This window comes from Hyla sarda, chromosome 3 (genome assembly GCF_029499605.1).
Source record: "Hyla sarda isolate aHylSar1 chromosome 3, aHylSar1.hap1, whole genome shotgun sequence".
NCBI lineage: Eukaryota > Metazoa > Chordata > Amphibia > Anura > Hylidae > Hyla > Hyla sarda.
The window spans coordinates 78006254-78025956 of record NC_079191.1 but is presented as its reverse complement, the minus strand read 5'-3'; positions in this window follow the sequence as shown (position 1 = coordinate 78025956).

Genomic DNA, 19703 nt, shown 5'->3' with positions numbered 1-19703 from the left:
CGCCTCCATTATAGTATATAGATTACTAATTTATCTATAAAATAATGTATATAGTGTTATTTCAGTATGTAAATGGTTAATTGCTTGTTTCTACGGCATTGCAGGGCCTTCGGGTCATGTGATGCGTTCCAAGCCTCACTCTGGATGCGTTTCAGGCCTCGTTCTGGTATCTGTAGCCTCGTTCTGGTTCTACAGTGTACATGGAGCCTGTGACGTAAGCAATTCCATCTCACCATGTAAAGTGTGTGGCAGACGTTCGGACTAATCAAAATCGCCACGCCCCCTGCCCATATAAGGGAGCGGCGGCCATCTTATCTCTCTCTTGTTCCCGGGATAGCAAGTAAGCAAGACCTGTATTATAGTAATCGCAGTGAGTAAGCCTGAGCCTTGCGGCAACGGCCGAACGATATAAATTATAGAGTGTGTCATCTCCTAAGCACTCTGCAGCATCACCGGACTCAATATTTCCCCTAAATCCGGACGGATCTGCACATCATTCCCTAAATTCAGAGACTATAAGTCTTATGCAAGGTTCGCAACTTCTACCAGTCGCTAAGCAACCAAAGAACTGTATTAAGAGACTGTTATTACGTATTGGATATTGCAAGCACTGCAGTAAAGTTATTGAAGTTCAAGTTAAATCTGCTTGTGGACCTTCAGTCATTTCATTGCACCTATCGCTTCTGGGAAGGGCGGTGATAGGCCGGAACATAGATTCAGCATACCAGCCCTCACCCTGGCGTCACGAGTGACTGGGTTAATATTAACCCCTCATATACCAACCTCCTACCATCCCTACCATACACCCCCCAAGGGCTACCACAACAGGGTGGGGGGAGGATGAGGGGGGAATGATGGGGGACATGATGAGACGGGGAAATGATGGTTGGGGAGGCACTAAATGCTCAATGTCTGTATGGCTAGTGGTGGTCCATGACAGGGGAAATGAAGAGACAAGGGGGGGATGATGAGACATGGGGGTGGCGATGAGAGGGGTAAATGTGGCACAGGGACTGATAAAAGGGAAGGAATGATGTGGCACTGGAGGGGACAGGACCAAACAGGTGCAGAAGAAAACGAAGTTGGGGGGATGATGTGGCATTTTATTTTTTTAACTTAAATTTCCCTGTTAAAATGGGGGTGCGTGTTATACGCCAGTGTGTGTTATATGCAGATAAATACGGTATATAAATTTAAATTTATTGTGTGTGGGATTTGGGTGTAATAGGAGCGTGGGAGAAGATTGACGAGCTGCAGAGCCTAGCAGGGGCCCTTGCCTTTTTTTTTGGTCCGGGGGCCCCGAGTGTTGTCAGTCTGCCCATGGAGGGAGGGGAGGGGGTGTAATTAAGGGGGGGGTGCGTGTGTGTGTGTGGGGTGCCAAACAAAGGGTCCGCCCCGGGTGCCAAATGCTCTAGGTATGCCCCTGCTTCTATGCAATCCTGTTCTGTAACTTTCCTTGGTCTCCACTTCCTGGTTGAGTTGTTGGGATTCCTAAATGCTTTCACTCAATAATACCTCTAAGGGTGGGTTTACACCACGATTTCACTCTACAGCTGCCGGCTATGGTTGGGGGGAGCGAAAGCCGGGTGCTCTTGTATCCCAGCCAGACCTGGTTTTGTGACTGGACCTAAAACCAGCCGGCTCATTGAAATGAATTAGATACGGGCCGGGTCCGGGCTGGGATACGGGAGCGCCCGGTTTTCCTTCCCCCAAACCAGATCCGGCAGCCGTAGAGTGAAATCGTGGGTAAACTCACCCTAAGAGCTGACTACAGAAATGTCATGAACTGACTGCTGTTACAGAACCATGCTAGAATTTAGTGAGTTCTTTAGAGAGCCCCGTACTTTCACAATTGTATGTAAAGGCATAAACATGAAGCTCCAGATTTTATCATCTACTATGATGGTGTAGAAAGCTGTACACTTAATGTTTTTGCCCTAACATAATGTTGTGGTCCACTTCAAAATAAAGGTTCATGCTCATAATTTCCCGTCTTGTGGAATCTTGTGGAATGGCATCCAACAACCCCAAGTCTCTGTCCATTTGATTATGTGCAGGCCTTTAGAGGCAAATGTGTACCAAGAAAAGACTATAAATCCCATAAAGGGTCATTTCCATGTTAGAGTGGGTTCTTTCTTAGTGGGAGAGACATATCTTCACGTCAGCAACGACAAACACATAAAGCATGTTTTGTGAAAAAAGTTACAATTTCTTTAAAGTGTTAATTTTTCCTATGGATGGAGACCTTTGAATAACCCAGTAGAGCTGGCGTATCTCAAATATCTGAAATAATCCAAATGAAGGGAACAAGAAATATAAAAACTACAGCATATTTAGATGTAAAAGTCTAAATGCTCTCTAGGAGAAAGGTCAGAGGAGATGGATGATTTGCCATGATAAATGGAAAATAAAACAACTCTGTTGTTGCTACCGACAAGATGAATTACTTCTAACAATAATACCTAATACACATGTGCTTCCTCTCAGAGGGTCATATGTCTACTTTACATGGGAATCAACGACACAAGCCATCAAAATTTTTCTCCACATTATATCTTACTGGTTCGACATGGCTCTACCAGATAATCCCAATCCTGTTTTGTGATATTTGAGCTTTTAAATGAAAGAAGCGTTCTGAGTGATATGGGCGAGTTCTCCACCGTTCCTTTGCAAAGGATTTGATAAATCTCCCTGCGTTGTTTTTATGTGCTTCACCTGTACCCACCACAAAACTGTGGCAACTCATGTTAAAGGGGAACTCTGCCCCTAGACATGTTATCTCCTATCCAAAGGATAGGGTATAAGATGTCTGATTGCGGGGGCCCCGCCGCTGGGGATCCCCGCGACATCCCTCCTGCACTCAGCGATCGTTCAGAGCGTCGGGTGCAGCACCGGAGGCTCGTGACATCATGGCCATGCCCCGTTAGGGACGTCATGGCCACGCTCCCTCAAAGCAAGTCTATGGGAGGGGGCGTGATGCCCCCTCCCATAGACTTGCATTGAGGGGGAGTGTCATGATGTCACAGACGGGCCTCCGCCCCCAATTGCCAGTCATCCGGCAGAGAGTAAAGTTCGCTGCGTGCATTGGAATTCTGGGATGCCGCAGCCGAGATCGCGAGGGTCCCCAGCGGCGGGACCCCTGCGATCAGACATCTTATCCAAAGGATAGGGGATAAGATGTCTAGGGGTGGAGTACTGCTTTAAGCCCTATGTAGATGACTCTTGACTGCAAGAGAACACTGTTGTCCCATAGTCAAATGTGAACCCAGCCTTATAAAAAAATTAGGTTTATTTATTCATTATTGCCCTAATATTGTTTATAATAACATCCCTCATAACCAGATTACTAAAGTAAGACATATTTGATTGTGTTATTTACAGAGGCTGGTGCAAGGATTTTGGTCTATACAGGCCAAGGACATTTTGGTGTCCCTCCAAAAAACTTGAACACAAGGCACCTGTACTATGTTCAGCAATGTTCTGTGCACAAGTCCCTTTCATCAGAGAAGAGCTTATGCATGGAACTTTTCTCAGCATGGTACAGTTACCTCAGCAACTGTACTGCCCAGTATGTCCTGGGTCTTCCCACGCTGGAGCTGAAGTTTGTGTGGGCCTAAAATTTTTAACTTTTGGTTTAATTATAAAACAAATTGCACCCATGTGTTTGTGTAAGATAACATAGCACTCCAGAATCCTAGCGTATGTTCACACTGGCCAAGATTTATCAAACTGTGTGAGAGAAAAAATAAAGTGATTTTTCCCACAGCAACCAATCACAGCGGTGCATTGTTTTTACAGTTTTAACATTAACATTACATTGATCTATGTAAGCCATCTAGGGGTGCTAAAAACATAAACTTACCTACCTAGCTACCTAGATACTTACCTGGCTAACTTCATAGTTACCTAGCTACCTACCTAACTACAGCAACAGAAGAATGCAGCAGCACACTGCCAGCACAAGGATATAGGTGAAACTTGAACATGCAGATAAAACCTGGAGAGCTATACAGCTATGCTGTAATAGATGCAAATGTGAAACTATGAGGTAGTGAGGCACTTAGCTCGCAAATTTGTCTCCGACGGCGGTCAAATAGCTTGGACCGTCCCACCGCGATAAGGTGGCCTCATTGGGACAGACCATACACTGTGAATATGCCTCTGTGTGAGCAGTTCAGTAAGCATGGCAGGATCTGGAACATCCAAGGCAACTAAAGTGCTGGCTGACTTATTCTTTGTCTGTATTACACATACTGGGGAGTGGCTACCTCCATGTTGGCCTTGCACCCCACCCACCTCTATTAGGTGTATAACCTAATAGAGGTGGGTGGGGTGCAAGGCCAACATGGAGGTAGCCACTCCCCCGTATGTGTAATACAGACAAAGAATAAGTCAGCCAGCACTTTAGTTGATACCAAACTATTATATGGACCTGGCCTACAGGTGCACGCTACTAGGCTAAATATACAGCAACAGAAGAATGCAGCAGCACACTGCCAGCACAAGGATATAGGTATCTGTACCTACCTAACTAGCTATCTACCTGGCTATCTACCTACTTACCTACCTAGCTACTTGGCTATATACCTTGCTATTTGACTACCTACCTACCCAGCTAGCTACCTATTTGGCTACCTATTTATCGACCTATGTTCCTGGCTACTTACCTACTTGGTTGACCAGTTTCTAATAGCAACCAATCAGATTGCTTCTTTCATTTTCAAAGGCCTCTAAAAATCAAAGAGACAATCTGATTGGTTGCTATGGGCAACTGGTCAACTTTTCCTCTGCACAGGTTTAGCCAGAAATGTTTTGCCCTAATCATGTTAGGAATGGCATCTCTTATAGCCAATTCTGTCTAGCTAAGCCAAACCAATGAGCTTAAAAAAAGATTAGTCCAACAAGGCTATCCTTTAATTGTTATCGACAGGGTGTTTTAAGAAGCTGAAAGGAGAGAGGGATCTACATTATTTAACTACAAAAAGCAGGGACTGAGTTAAACTATTTTAGTTTTTCTTATGAGACACATTCCCTTATGCACCCTGTTCCAAATTATTATGCCAATGATATTTTTCTCATTTACCTAAATGATTGATTGAAATAACAGCATAATTATAATGTTATCAACTATTGAGTGTAATTAAATTTTTATTGAACAAACCTTCTAATAGTAACAGTATTTTTTTAAACATAAAAAACTTACGATGCGCTGTTATTACATACAGTAAGTTTCAAAACACTTTAAAACAAATTAAAAACAAAGGAAGGAAGGTATTTAGAAGAGAATAAGGGGCTAGCCCACTGCCTTAATTAATACTTCTGTTCAGTTTTTACAGAAGAAAAAGAAGACAAAGGACCTCCATTAGAAAGGAAAACAAAGGAATCGTTTGATGCATGCATCTTTACAGAGGAAGAGGTTCTACGTTTGCTGTCTAAAGTGAAGACAAAGCACAGGGCCCTGATGGGATACACCCAAAATTATTAAAAGAGCTTAGTGGTGAGCTAGCAAAACCGTTTACAGATTTATTTATCCAATCAATGGCAACAGTAGTCGTCCCGGAAGATTGGAAATGAGCAAATGTCGTGCCCATTCACAAGAAAGGTAGTAGGGAGGAATCAAGCAACTATAGGCCAGTAAGTCTGACATCAATAGTGGGGAAATTAATGGAAACCCTACTAAAGGATAGGATTGTGGAACATCTAAAATCCCATGGATTGCAAGATGAAAAACAACATGGGTTTACTTCAGGGAGGGCATGTCAAACAAATCTTATAGATTTTTTTGACTGGGTGACTAAAATAATAGATGGCGGAGGGGCAGTAGACATTGCATATCTAGATTTTAGTAAGGCTTTTGACACTGTCCAACATAGAAGACTTATCAATAAACTGCAGTCAATGAGCTTGGACTCCCATATTGTTGAGTGGATTAGGCAGTGGCTGAGTGACGGACAACAGAAGGTTGTAGTCAATGAAGAATATTCAGATCAAGGTCTTGTCACCAGTGGGATACCTCAGGGATCTGTATTGGGACCAATATTGTTTAATATCTTCATTAGTGATATTACAGCAGGTCTCAATGGTAAGGTATGTCTTTTTGCTGATGACAAAAAGATATGTAACAGGGTTGATGTTGCTGGAAGGATCCGCCAAATGGAAAAGGATTTAGGCAAACTAGAAGAATGGTCAGAACTCTGGCAACTGAAATTGAATGTGGATAATGCACCTGGGGCATAAAAACCCTCAGGCAGACTATAGAATATTTGACACTGTCCTGACCTCAATATCTGAGGAGAGGGATTTAGAAGTAATTATTTCAGAAGACTTCAGAAGACAATGTAATAGAGCAGCAGGAAATGCTAGCAGAATGCTTGGATGTATAGGGAGAGGTATAAGCATTAGCTCATGCCGCTGTACAGAACACTGGTGAGACCTCAATTGGAGTATTGTGCACAGTACTGGAGGCCGTATCTCCAGAAGGACATAGATACTCTAGAGAGAGTTTAGAGAAGAGCTACTAAACTAGTACATGGATTGCAGGATAAAACTTACCAGGAAAGGTTAACCCCTTAAGGACTCAGCCCATTTTGGCCTTAAGGACTCAGACAATTTAATTTTTACGTTTTCATTTTTTCCTCCTCGCCTTCTAAAAATCATAACTCTTTTATATTTTCATCCACAGACTAGTATGAGGGCTTGTTTTTTGCGCGACCAGTTGTCCTTTGTAATGACATAACACATTATATCATAAAATGTATGGTGCAATCAAAAAACACTATTTTTGTGGGGAAATTAAAAAGAAAAACGCAATTTTGCTAATTTTGGAAGGTTTCGTTTTCACGCCGTACAATTTAAGGTAAAAATGACATGGGTTCTTTATTCTGAGGGTCAATATGATTAAAATGATACCCATTATTACATACTTTTCTATTATTGTTGTGCTTAAAAAAATCACAAACTTTTTAACCAAATTAGTACGTTTATAATCCCTTTATTTTGATGACCTCTAACTTTTTTATTTTTCCGTATAAGAGGCGGTATGGGGGCTCATTTTTTGCGCCATGATCTTTACTTTTTTTTATACCACATTTGCATATAAAAATCTTTTAATACATTTTTTATAATTTTTTTTAATAAAATGTATAAAAAAAGTAGCAATTTTGGACTTTTTTTTTTTCGTTCACGCCGTTCACGGGATCATTAACATTAAATTTTAATAGTTCGGACATTTACACACGCGGCAATACCAAATATGTCTATAAAATTTATTTTTTACGCTTTTTGGGGGTAAAATAGGAAAAAACGGACGTTTTACTTTTTTATTGGGGGAGGGGATTTTTCACTTTTTTTTTACTTTTACTTTTAAATTTTTTTACATTTTTTTTACACTTGAATAGTCCCCATAGGGGACTATTCATAGCAATTCAATGATTGCTAATACTGATCTGTTCTATGTATAGGACATAGAACAGATCAGTGTTATCGGCGATCTTCTGCTCTGGTCTGCTCGATCTCAGACCAGAGTAGGAGACGCCGGGAGCCGGAAGGAGGAAGGTGAGGGGATCTCCGTGCGGCGTTCTGAATGATCGGATCCCCGCAGCAGCGCTGCGGGCGATCCGATCATTCATTCAAATCGCGCACTGCCACAGATGCCGGGATCTGTATTGATCCCGGCACCTGAGGGGTTAATGGCGGAGGCCCGCGAGATCGCAGGCGTCGGCCATTGCTGGCGGGTCCCTGGCTGCGATCAGCAGCCAGGATCAGCCGCGTATTACACGGGCATCGCTCCGATGCCCGCGGTTATGCACAGGACGTAAATGTACGTCCTGGTGCATTAAGTACCACCGCACCAGGACGTACATTTACGTCCTGCGTCCTTAAGGGGTTAAAGGGGTACTCTGGAACTTAGACATCTTATCCCCTATCCAAAGGATAGGGTATAAGATGCCTGATCGCGGGGGTCCCGCCACTGCGGACCCCCGGGATCTCGGCTGCAGCACCCACCTCAATGGCTTCCGGCAACTCTGGAGGCTTTGGATCCCAACCACACGAGTGAAAGAGCGTGATGTCACGACTCCGCTCCCGTGTGACGTCAGTCCCTGCCCCTCAATGCAAGTCTATGGGAGGGGGCATGACTGCCATCACGCCCCCACCCATAGGCTTGCATTGAGGGGGCGGACATCACACGGGGCTGAGCCATGAAGTCACAACGCTCCGGCCCCGTGATCGACAGTAATCAGACCCGGAGCGAACATGCTCTGGGGACTGATTTTATCGGGGTGTGGCGTGCAAGATCACGGGGGTCCCCAGCGGCAGGACCCCTGCGATCAGGCATCTTAACCCCTATCCTTTAGATAGGGGATAAGATGTCTAAGCGCCGGAGTACCCCTTTAAAGGACCTTAACATGTATAGAAGAAAGAAGAGACAGAGGGGATATGATAGAGACTTTTATATACATAAAGGGAATCAACACGGTAAAGGAGGAGAGCATATTTAAAAGAAGTAAAACTACCACAAGAGGACATAGTTTTAAATTAGAGGGACAAAGGTTTAAAAGTAATATCAGGACGTACCGTATTTTTCGCCCTATAGGACGCACCGGCGTATAAGACGCACCCAATTTATAGGTGCAAAATCTAAAAAAATTTAGATTTTGAACTCAATAGTGGTCTTCAACCTGCGGACCTCCAGATGTTGCAAAACTACAACTCCCAGCATGCCCGGACAGCCGTTGGCTGTCAGGGCATGCTGGGAGTTGTAGTTTTGCAACATCTGGAGGTCCGCAGATTGAAGACCACTGCATAGGAGGTAATACTCACGTGTCACCGCCGCTCCGGACCCGTCACCACTGCCCTGGATGTCGCTCCATCGCTGTCGCCATGTCCCCGTCGCTCCGGAACGTCTCTGCTGCCGGCCAGGTATCCTCGCTCTCCGTCGCCGCCATCACGTCGTTACGCACGCCGATGCACGTACGCGACGACCTGATGACGAGGAAGGAGAGCGCCGGCCATACAGGGGATCCCTGAACTGAGAAGACACCGAGGAGGCAGGTAAGGTCCCTCCTGGTGTCCTGTAAGCACTAACTCGGCTATTCAGTCGGGCTGTTCGGACCGGCCCGGTCAAATCGCGGTGCTCCCGAACAGCTCGACTGAACAGCCGGGTTAGTTCACTTACCCTTCAGACGCGGCGGTCAGCTTTGATCGCCGCGTCTGAAGGGTTAATACAGGGCATCACCGTGATCGGTGGTGTCCTGTATTAGCCGCGGGTCCCGGCCGTTGATGGCCGCAGGGACCGCCGCGATAGGGGTGTATTCGCCGTATAAGACACACCCACTTTTTCTCCCCAAATACAGCGAAGGAGTTTAAGCATGCATGGGATAAGCATAAGGCTATCCTTCATATAAGTGTGGTGCCCCGATACCGTATTTTATACGTTACCTTTATAGAGGTCCCCATAGTCAGAGTCCCTAGGACGTCGGGGTCCCTCTTTTCTGGTTTTCCCTTTGTCACCTCTCACTTAGCCACTAGATATATAATAGTTCTATCTGATACTTATACAGTTATAAGTATTAAAAGTGTATGTAGTGAATTATCTACCTGTTTGTAGCGTAACAGGACCTGCGGGTCATGTGATCGGGTGAAACTCTATGGTTTTGCTTTAGGACCTTAGGAGGTCCCAGTGACGTGTTCTCCCACCATGCATTGTAACGGTGAGTGACAGCTGACACGGACCAATCCAAAAGGGCCCTGCCCCTGCCCATATAAGGGAGACGCGGCCATTAAGCGCTCTCTTTCCTCGTGTGCTGCTGATAGAGGAGGATCTGCGCAGCTATCTTCAGCAATGACCAGGCCCAAGCCTTGCGGCAACGGCCATCCATACAAAACTGTGAGTTATCTTAATCCCTGCTAACTTCGCAAGATCACCGGACCTAAATAGACCCCTAAATCCGGACGGATCTCTGCATAAATCCTAATTCTATTAACCCTTGGATAAATCAACGGTCTGCAGCATCTGTCAATCATTGCTGAGCTGTATAGAGACTGTATTACTGAGACTGTTGCTGTTAATTGGATGTACCGCAAGTAATTCAGTAAAGTTTATGCAAGTTCAAGTTCATCCCTATTGTGGACCTTCATTCATTTAATCACGCACCTATCGTTTCTGGGAAGGGTGGTGATAGGCCGAAGATTTACCTCAGCGTATTAACCCCCACCCTGGCGTCACGAGTGACAGGGGTTAAATTAATCCCTCATATATCTAAGCAACACCCCCCACTGTATTATATCCCCCCAAGGGCTACCACATAAGATAGGGCCAGGGACTATTCACAGTATTCAGATTATTGGGCAGACTAGATGGGCCAAATGGTTCTTATTTGCCGACACATTCTATGTTTCTATAGGTTGTAAAGAACTGAAAATTGTCATTTGTTGTGTGTGCAGCATATTTACTGAAATCAAAAGCTATTTCAATCAAACTTTTAACAACATTTTAACTTTTTAAACATTTTAACAGGTCACGTTACATTTTAACATAGAATCCCTTATTTGATAGCAGCTTCACAAGTCTTCATTCATTGAAATTGTGAGTTTTTGACAGTTTCTGCTTGAATTTGTTTGCGAGATGTCAGAATAGCCTCACAGAGCTGTTATTTTGATGTAAACTGCCTCACACCCTCATAGATCTTTTGCATGAGGATGCTCCTAAGGTTCTCAATAGGATTGAGGTCAGGGGAGGCCACACCATGACTTTCTCTCCTTTGATCCCCGTAGCAGCCATTGATGCAGAGGTGATGAGCATGAGATGCAGCGTGGGATGATGCATTGTCATGCATAAAGATGATTTTATTATGGAAAGCATAGTTCTTCCTTCTGTACCAAGGAAGAAAGTGGTCAGTCAGAAACTCCACATACTTTGCTGAGGTCATCTTTACACCTTTGGGGACCCTAAAGGGGCGGACCAGCTCTCTTGCCATGATTCCGCCCCACAACATGACTCCACCACTGCCTTGCTGACATCACAGCCTCGTTGGAACAGGGTGGCCGTCCACCAATCATCCACTACTCCATCCATCTGGGCCATCCAGGGTTGCACAGCACTCATCAGTGAACAGGACTGTTTGAATTAGTCATCATGTATTTTTCTGCCCCATGCAGCTGTTTCTGCTTGTGAGCATTGGTTTGTGGTGGCTGAATAGAAGGTTTATGCACATTTGCAAGACTCTGAAGAACTCTACACCTTGATGTCCGTGGGAGTCTAGAGGCACCAGCAGCTTCAAATATCTGTTTGCTGCTATGTAATGGTATTTTAGCAGCTGCCCTCTTGATCTGATGCATGGATCTGGCAGAAATTGTGATGGCCCAGTACAGGAGTTGCCCTCTTGTACACTTAACTGTGCTGTGTGGAGGATTCTCTGTCACTGTCCCCTGGGTCCACATCCCTCTTATGGACTGTCAAGTGTTAAATATGTAATATTTTCTTATGTTATATGCTGGTTAGTCTTTTGAGGCATTTGTGCCTTTAAATATTGCTACTAAGCCTGTGTAACCAGGGAAGGTGCCAGTGACCAGATGACTTGTTGGTGACCTATGGGACCCCTCCAAATTGCTCCCTTATATAGCAGGGAGGAGCTAGCTAGTTGAGTTCTCTGCTGAGGTGCAGTCAAGTGAAGACGTGAGAGTGTCTGGTGTCCTGAGCGAGACCAAGGCCTAGTCATGCAGCCACTCATCTACCAACAAAACCCCCTTCACGTGAAAGTCAAAGCCTGGTAAGTCTAAACACAGGGGAGAAGTCTAGTCAGCATAGTCAAGTCTATCAAGTCTAAAGACAGAGTGGGACTGCATAATTAAAGGGGTATTCCAGGCAAAACCTTTTTATATATATATATCAACTGGTTCTGGAAAGTTAAACAGATTTGTAAGTTACTTCTATTAAAAAATCTTAATCCTTCCAATAGTTATTAGCTTCTGAAGTTTTATGTCTAACTGCTCAATGATGATGTCACGTCCCGGGAGCTGTGCATGTGGGAGAATATCCCCATAGGAAATGAACAGCTCCCGGGCCGTGAGTCATCAGAGAGCAGTTAGACAGAAAACAACAACTCAACTTCAGAAGCTAATAACTATTGGAAGGATTACGATTTTTTAATAGAAGAAATTTACAAATCTGTTTAACTTTCTGGAGCCAGTTGATATATAAAAGAAAAGTTTTGGCCTGGAATACCCCTTTAAGTCCAAGTTCACGACAAGTCCCAGCGAGCCCACAAGTCTCCTAAAGTCCACCTCCTTGGGCCTAAACTGAGCTGTAAAGACTTTACATCTCTCTGCCTCTGCCTCAGTAAAGCTGTCGATGTTCCGTAACCTTGCATTGGAGTGATTATTTGCCCAATGCCTTGCCCAGGAACAAGCGGCCATACCTCGGGTGGTGTAGAGGATAACCACACTCTGGTGTCACAAATATTAAGCTTTATAACAACTGCCCTAAGGGTAACAACATCTGTCCTTCATCACACCCCTCACCACAACTTCTTCCTCAAAGTGCCTTTATCTGCACGAACCAGTCTGTGCTCTGAATGAGCCATAAATCTCTTAATAGTGAGTTGATGACGCTTAAGTTTTTGTGAAATATCTAATGTTTTCATACCTCGTCCAAGGCATTGAACTATTTCCCTCTTTTCGGCAGCAGAGAAATCCTTTTTTCTTTCCCATATTGCTTGAAAATGATGAGGAACACCTACCTTGTGATGTCACACCCCATCATGTGACATCACATCCCGCCACCTCAATGCAAGTCCATAGACTTTCATTGAGGAGGAAGGCTGTGATGTCACGAGTTGGCCGGCGTGAACATGGAAGACCGCACACAGTGTTTGGGGACCAGCGTAACCCTTTAAACTGAAAAACTAAATATTTAATCTTTGGACACATATAGAATTTGCATAATAATTTGGAACAGGGTGTAGTATTAATACTTGTTTTAACAGTATTTGTTACTTTTATTAATATTGTATGGAGTGTTGTCATTTCCTCACCCAGTACACATGTACAACAGGGTGACGTAGTGAGGCCGAAATATGCAATGTGATGATGTGAAACGGGCAGTCACCTCTACCCATGCCCATACCCCAGCATCTCAACTTTCCCTGGCACTTTCATATCGCTCTGTGTGTTTTCCTTTAAAAACAGTTAAAATAAAGATTTTACTGTGACTGATATTGTGAGCTCTATGCTTTCTTATACTCTATTAAGCATTTAAAGGATAGTGTAGTGCCCCGCAGGAACTCATTTTTTAAGCATGAGAAACTGCCCTATACCTACACTATACAGCAGTGTTCTCAAGCTGTGACCCTCCAGATGTTGCAAAACTTCAACTCCAGGCATTCTGGGAGTTCAAGTTTTGCAACATCTGGAGGGCCACAGTTTGAGACCACTACTATACAGTATACCAGTGCATTAGTCTGTATACTATAAAAAGACAGTAGATATGTTACACATTACAATGCTTTAACATCATGGAATAGGGTTAGACAGCGCAGGGGTGTCTGAGCAGAATCGGCCCCAATCACATCACATGATTTTTTGCTGTAAATTGCACTGCCTGTGGCATTGAAAGGGTTAAATGGCAAAGATCGCGGTATACTCATTGTAATCATCATAAGGAGTTAACACAGACATGATATGAAGATCAACATTTCTAAATGACCTGGTTGCTAATGCGCTGTCATCCCTAGAGATGGGATTCACATTTCATTTACTTTATTTAGATTCCAATGACCCCATTGTTTTTCTATATATGTAGAATTAATTCAGTTCACTGTCTTGGTAGAGAATAAACATTATTCTGTCTTGAACGCTTCAATGGTTTTGCAATCACCTGTTCCATTGGCCGCACAAATGACGCCAGATAAGAGGCTGTACTGAAGACATCTGCCCATCACTTACTGGACTCATCCGATTTTAGGCCAATTATTTATGCTGCCATTCAGCCATTACATGGTATTTGTTTGGTTTGTGAAGCTTAAAAGACATTTATTAGGTTTTTCTGTTGTTGCTGTTGATGCTATGAAAACCTTAACTTGTTACAGTATAATTGATCAGAATCTTTCTTTCCTCTTTAGCTTGCACTAAAGCTTCATCAGTATCTAATGGTGATGTTTAAAGAACACTTTAAGGCTAAGTTTCCACTTGTTTTATTTTTATTTTTTTTCTGGCAGTTTTTGAAAAAATGCCACTGCAGTTTTTGAGCCAAAGTCAGAAGTGGATCCATAAGGGAAGAGACATGTAAGTCCTTCCTTTATATGTCCTATTCCTTTTGAATACACTTCTGGCTTTGGCTCAAAAACAGCAGTGTCAGAATTCCAAAAACGGCCAGAAAAAAAACCAAGTGGAAACTTAGCCTAAGGGTTTATTCACATGGTAGAATCTCTGCACCAATTCCACTTCCGCTTCCCATTCACATTTCTGGAAATTCAGAAGTTGTGAATGGGAGTGCAAAATCCAAGAGAAGTCTATTGGGCTTTCATTTGAAGCGGAAATTCTGCTTCAAGGGTTTTGGCACGCGGCACGGTAGTAATTCTCCATGGGCTTTACTAAAAGGCGCAGCAGCACCTTGGCACTGCTATGAGATGCTGAATATTTCTTCAACTTCCGGTCTTGTAAATAACCCATTTTTGGGCAAAATATTCAACTTTACAGAATTCACATCGCTCAGGCCAAGGAAGCATAGGTTGATAAATTACCCCAGTGTTTAGAAAAAATGAATTCTGAAGGAGTAGGGTATCTTTATATCTCCATACCCACCCTCTAATTAAAATTTGATTGACCCCCTTTTTTCTATTTAAAAAAATATTTTTTATGTAGTATGTGACAACAACATTGTAGAAGCCTTAAATAGGGAAATCAGAGCATGCTCTTGCACCTTGTTTGGCAGCTGTCAGTGTTCATGGTGTGCTATGCCAAAAGCATACAGCATCATGCAAACAGAAAAGAACACAGTCAAGACAACCATGTGAGTGCATTGCGGGGTGCAGATTGGAGATGTGACAGGACATGTTAAAGTGAAACAGACTCGCATTAAGCAGGACACAAGGTTAGAATGCAGGTGAACCCTTTTCCGGGATGGGAGAGCCTTGTGGGGAGGGGTGCTCTTCTTCATGCTACACCCAACTGTAGCTAGGCAGTGGTGCCTAACCCCCTGCAGGTCTCAGGTTCAAGAAGGAGGGTGGGACAGGGGCATGATTTTGATGTGGCAGGGGAGCTGAGCGACCCGGGTCCCTGCCTTCATTGTGCACAGGAGTGCAATGGCAACTGACCGACTAATTGGCATAACTCTGGGAGTAACACTTATTTTTGCAGCCATTCACCCATACTATAACCTAGTATATTGGGTTCAGTGCGGCTGAGATAGCTGTTAGTTTCTCTTTACTTGGTTTTGCCATGAAGCGAAGATGTAGCATTGTTGATAAAATCATATGTGTACCACATACATATATTTAAAGAAGTAAAAAATTACTGTTTTTGTTTAAGTAAAAGGACCTATATCTGTCCCTGTTCTCTCCTATAGATCTGATCACTTCCTGGTCTCCTCATTGAACTGTGGCCCTGCTTTTTCCCGGCAACAGATTACACACTTTCCCACAATACCCCTTGCTTACATGCAGTAGAGACTTACAATCAATATACAGTTTAATTATGCCTGGCGGTCTCCTAAAATGGTTGTAGCCAAGGGAAACAGGGCACAACAAAGAAACCATATGGTTATGTGATGTTAAGACTTCCATGTATAAAGGACCCCTCTATCCCAATCACATGGTTTCTTCTTGTTCTCTGTGGCATAATTATTCATCTATATTTTACTTCCAAAGGGATTTGAGAAGGGATATGACAAAAAAGGAACACGAATCATAGGATTTCTGCTTATTAGTAATATAATCAGAGAGCAATTTGCATTTCAGCTCACCCTGCAATAGGAGCACGGACCTGACATGGATTTTGTTCCAAAAATACCAGGAAAAAACAAGAATGTCCAGCGCACTCAAGAACGGTTCTTTTACTGATAAGCCATGGTAGACGTCACAGGAACACAGTAAAAGTGACGCGTTTTGGCTTCACTTGAAAGCCTTAGTCAGGGTTTCAAGTAAAGCCAAAATTCGTCACTATTGCAGGGTGAACTGAAACACAAATTGCTCTCTGATTATATTACTAATAAGCAGAAATCCTTTGATTCATGTTACCTTTTTGTCATATCCCTTCTCAAATCAGGAAATATTATCATATCTCTAGCATAGGACCTTTCTCCTCTGCATGGTGTAGTGGGTCGGTACAAACTCCACACATTGGGGAAGATTTATCAATCAGCATGAAACCCTAATTATCTGGTTTCTCCCACAGCAACCAATCACAGCTCAACTTTTATGTCCTAACAAGCTCTGCTAAAGTGAAAGTTGATCTGTGATTGGTTGCTATGGGAAAAACCAGATGATTAGGGTTTCAGGCTGATTTGTTCAGAATGTTTGCATGGGCGCTAGGACCTCTCGGAAATGCAATCTCATAGAACACAATGCATTTCTGAGCAAAATCCACAGAAAGAATAGACTAACCCACAGAAATTCCACTGTGTGCACAGTCCTGCAGAATCCCATTGAAAATACTGCATGAAAGGAGGATGGTAGTGGCTATGGCTTTGCTTCATTGACTGCATAGCATCAGCCAAAAAGTGCCCCTTCACTACCATCCCACACAAAATATTCAAATAATACTTATTAAAAAGTGATGCCATAGGTGCTTGCCCTTAGGAGCCTAGAGGCAAATATGCCCCCCCCCCCACCCCCCGCCCCCTGTAAACTTTAGATGGTAATTATTCCAATCAGTCCTTCCAAATCTGGGGCTTTGACCACTGCTAATCCAATGGAGATGTTTATCTTTAGAGAGGCCCTCCTACTAGTTGAAGTCCCTCTGGATGCTCTCTATAATGTCTTCATAACTCCATAAGGCACAGTATTTTACCTTCTAATATGACTGTGTACTTGAAACCTTAGGATACATTTTGACTTTTCTTATTACAATCTGTGGGGTGTGATGCAAAGGGCAGATGGAATTACCCTAGGGGCAGATGGCATTAACCTCTTGTATTCATGATGCCAGGGCAGGGTTTATCCTCAATACCACCCGAAGGTATACCGCTGGATCCTGGGCTAGGCACAGGGGCAATAATGACTCTGACGCCAAGGAGGTGACCAGTGACTCAGAGACCTTAAGGGCTTGCTGGGACTTGTAGTAGATGGGGTGAATTTAATGCAAACCATGTTGACTTGACAAATGATGACTGTGACTGACTTGACTGGTGACTGATGACTGACAAGACTGTGACTGTGGCTTACTTGCAGGTTTGTAGCTTGTGGCTGCAGACTGGACTTGAGGCCTCCTATGACTCTGGACACACACTTAGGCACGACTTGACTGGACCTCAGCAGGAAGCAAGAGAGAGTGCAGAGGCTCCACCCAGGGCTTTTATGGGGGAGGCTCTGGTGATATCCCATTGGCCACACCTAAGGTCACATGGTCACTTGTACCTCCTGGGTAACAATCACATGACAAGTCACATGGTAAACAGTCTTAAAGTGACAACATTTTCTTCACACATTACACAGTATAATACATGATAAACATATTTACATGGGGGACAGATGCAAGGGGCCCCAGGGGGACACTGAAGGGAGGCAGCCTGACAGGGCAGCAAGGGTATGGGGTAACACCTCCCATACTGGGCCACCACAAATCTATCATGATTGATCTATGTATACATTTTATTGCGATAATTAAATGATATCCCCTTTCATTTTCTAAGTAAAATATTTATAATAAAAATAAAAGTGTGTGTGTAAACATTTTCTTTACATTTGCCTCACCAATGTATGGGGCTACAATATGCCTGATTTATTAAATTTTCTTCAGGACTTCATTACAGGTAGGTATATTTCCATTGTTTAGGTACATTTAGAAACAGTATGAAGTAACAGAAAATATAGACTAAGATGCTGATGAAATACTTATAGTTTATCCAGGTTTATTTTAAAACTTTGAGAAGAAAAGCTCGTTTTATGATTCTTTTTCTTCCTTTCTTGCCTTTTTCTTTTTCAGCCACTTTGGCAGTACGCTATTAAGTGGTGTTTTGTTCTCTTTGTCATTTTCATATTTCTTCTTTAGAAGAAAAAAAAAGATAAAGGAAAGGAGTCAGATACTGCCATACCCCCCGAGAAATATAGTAAGAGCACATGGATAACTATTTAACAATATACAAATACCAGACTCCAGCAGCACACAAAAATTGATGAAAAAAGGTGAACATTTATTGCATCATCCCAGTGTCATAGAAGCAACGTTTCCACCACCTCCCGTCGCCATTTTCAAGCTCAACTACATGACAATGGTCTGGTATTTGTATTGCAAGTGTGGACCCCTCACAAAGGCCTTTATTAAGCGTGCACCATTTACTACTGGGAGGATTTTTTGTTGTTGTGCTGCTCTCTTGGGATATTTTATTTAACAATATAGTTATATAAGGACAGGACTTATCCACAGTCACGATTTGCGTAGTTTGCATTTTCGTCAGTAGCTTTGTGATATTTTTTCTTTTTTTGTAATATAGCTCCAGTATTTGCAACAATACACTTATATAGGTAATGATGGTGGTAACACAATTACCTTTTTTTCTCGCTAGCATTGAATTATTCCTAATACAGTTGGAATTAAATAGAAGCGGCTGGTGCGCCAATTATTCCTCACATCTTGAAAGAAAGAGAACAACCAGTCCAGTACATTTTTGTACTGTATTGGACATTCATAATAAATGTAGGTTTCTAAATATATATTGGCATTGTAACCAATTTGTTTATTTGTTAATCTATTTCAGGCGTTGGATGCACATATGAATTCCAGGCTCCACTGAATATTTTACTTTAGTTCAACTGATGTACCTCCCTAAGCATATGGCGGTGGAAGTCTCTCCAAATCTTTTAAACCTGTTCCCAGAGACGTGGGGCTTATGTTAGGTGGTAACTGTTTTTCAGGGAGGGTACCTAAGAGCATCAATGTTTTGTTATGTAGTTCAGTGTAGTGGATAATGTGGATAAATATGGTAGACTTAAATTTGCCTTTCTAGCATGGACAAAGCCAATTGGTTCTTGTCCTATCCAACTTTGTAGTTCAAGCGATATGAAAGCACTTCAAGTCTATATTTAGTAGCAATATGGGCGATATCTGCCCTAGTGTTTCTTATTCTTACCCTTTTTAGTAGAGATGAGCGAACTTTTGAAAAGTTTGATTTGCCATGCTCACCCAACTTTATCCCTTTTTGGGAGCAGCAACAGATTTTAAGTATTGCGAGGATGTAAGATGACATGGATTTTTCCAAGTGTTCCAAAAATTTTCCCTTTTTGGGGGTTAAACAGGATTGGTGCCCCTAAATAGTGAAAACAAATTAGCTTTTGTTTAAAAAGCTGGAAAAAAATGATCCTTTTTTTGGAGATCAATGGTTGTGTATGTGTAGGCCTGGTTGAAACTATCAGCAAAAAGGATGCTAGTGGACTGGTGGGATCAGTAGAAGCCAGTGTACAACAGGAGTTTTTAAAAAATATATATATATTTTTTATTCCAATTTTTTTTAAATGAGGTTTTTATCATTTTTACAGGCCTGACTGGAAGTA